General features: G+C 33.0%; 1 pseudogene; it reads right to left on the bottom strand.

Moving 5' to 3' along the window:
• Positions 1–1171: 1171 nt before the first annotated feature.
• On the bottom strand, positions 1172–1309 carry LOC145284164 (U2 spliceosomal RNA; annotated as a pseudogene).
• Between the last annotated feature and the right edge of the window lie 1073 nt (positions 1310–2382).

Genomic DNA, 2382 nt, shown 5'->3' with positions numbered 1-2382 from the left:
CTATTACTTTTTATACAACTTTAATAGTTTATTTTAGAAGTATAATCCATAAAGAAAATAAACAACCCACTTTTAAAAGAGAAATTACAAGTTTTTTTTATATTTTATTCGCAGTTTCGTGTTAGGGGTGTTAAAAATTCATACAAAAATTCTGATACACCTAGTCATTTATTTACAACTTTTGAGACATTAAGCCTCCTTACTCCTTAAGCGATAAGCAGACATTTGTTTATTATTTCTTTTTTATTCAGTGTGTAAAATCCACTTTGAACAACATATTTGGAAATTAGAAAAATAAAAAAAACAAAAAACTTTGTTTTAGCATGTTAAAAGTATTTAGGTTGGTAGATAATTAAATTCTACTGTGTTTGGTATAAGTTTTTTTGCTGTTGTCTCTTGCTTTTTAGAATTTTTGACTAAGGGGGGTTGCTTAGATCGTATTTTAAACTAAACTACGGAGGTTGGAATGCCCCACCCTCTAAAATGTACTTGGAAAAATCGATTTTATAGCGAGATTTAAGAATGGTTAGCCGAAAAAAAAAGGTCAAAAGCAAAACAAATAATCAATAAATAATTGTTACCAAAGGCAATAAATGCTACTATTTTACTTACATGAATGAGTTTATTTTATATCTTACAGTATTTTGAAGCGCTTTTCTTTATTTTTTAATCTAAAATTGCGGGTGTGTGGGTGCGAAATATCTCCAGGTTTTCTAGAATTCCCCGCTAGATTGCAAACAAAATCTCCAGATCTAGCGGGAAAACCGCTAAATTGGAAACACTGGTTACGTGACGGCAAGCGGTGATGAATAATTGTCCATAAATAAAAAAAATGGCCTATCGGTACAAAGAAAACCACCTATTTATTATAGAAAAATGAAGTATAATGTTATAATTAAAAAGAGATATATAAAAACACGCATGGGTACAGTAAACACATTATACCAAAATTTAGTTATTTAGACTATTAATTACGAACGAACCAAGAGTTACATTTATATATATATATATATATATATATATATATATATATATATATATATATATATATACTAGCAAAAGTACCCGTCGTTGACTGGGTTCAAAAACAGCCTACAGAAAATGGACTCTGATTTATGAAAGTATGATAAGTTATGAAAAGGAAGGGTTGTAAAGAGATAGCTGGTTGTAAAGTGGGTGATCATTTTACATTAAATTAATAAAGAAAAGTGATCCCTCACTTTATATCACAAAGTTACAAACATAAGTACAGCATGTAGTAAGAACAGATACTACACTTTGATCTTGGCCAAAAGGCCAAGAAAAGGGTATTTATTTACCCCCCCCACCTAGCAAATTAGGCACAAGGCCGATTTTTAATGTGAGGAGTGAAGGGGAAATGGGGACCAACTCCTCGGGGAGTAGGGAGTTGGATAGTGACACTTGGTATGAAGGATTGCCCCTACATTGACCAAGGTCTTATATGTGGAGTTGCCCCCACATATGGTCTTTGCTTACAGTTTCTTCCGGGATAGATACTACACTTTGATCTTGGCCAAGAGGCCAAGAAAAGCTTAAAAAGCATCTATTAACAACAGGCCTTTGATCTTAACCAAAAAGGCCAAGCACAAAAGTGCTACGGACAGACCGTCAGACCGACGGACCAACTTATAGAGTCGCTTGCACGCGACTAAAAAATTGTTAATTCACAACACACACTTCTGTTGGATATTTTAAAATCCGCTCTTTTGCCCAGTTTTAATTTCTATTCAATACATTAAGAATATTATTAACACGCTTATCTACGATTGGATGCTTGGCGAAACAACAGTAAAGTGGTGATATAAGCTAAATTTATTATTTACTACGAGAGTTTTTGAGGTGTCCCGGGTTCATGGCTTAAAGAATTATCCCCTATTGTTTTCTCTCTCTCTCTCTCTCTCTCTCTCTCTCTCTCTCTCTCTCTCTCTCTCTCTCTGTTGTATATCCTTCTCTTTTTATTTCTTTTTGGCAACCTGTCCACTATGATATCAAGCAAAGGAAAAAATAAAGAAAAGATCATTATCGGCTAACTGATTGTTTCACCTCGTTTCCGTCTTGTTTATGGAACAATTCGCAATAATTTGGTTCGCGATAACACAAACATTTTGAGGTTTCAAAAAACAACTCAGTATCATAGGACATTCGGCTTAAATGTAAAATTCGTAAATGTATATTTGTTAGTTCTTGAGTTTTAGCCGGACTCACACATAGACGGAAATATGGTAGTTTTTTATATAATAGCTTTCACATGTACCTTTATTTTCAAAGGGTTTTTTTTTTCCCTTAGTTTCATCTGAAAAATATTTCAAACAGTTTATTACACTCCACTTTATGTCCGCTATTATGTTGGTACATTTTTTC

The sequence above is a fragment of the Euprymna scolopes genome, chromosome 8 (genome assembly GCF_053919585.1).
Source record: "Euprymna scolopes isolate OS-2025 chromosome 8, ASM5391958v1, whole genome shotgun sequence".
NCBI classification, from domain to species: Eukaryota; Metazoa; Mollusca; class Cephalopoda; order Sepiida; family Sepiolidae; genus Euprymna; species Euprymna scolopes.
Note: the sequence above shows the minus strand (reverse complement) of the source record. Positions and strands in the feature narration are given on the sequence as shown.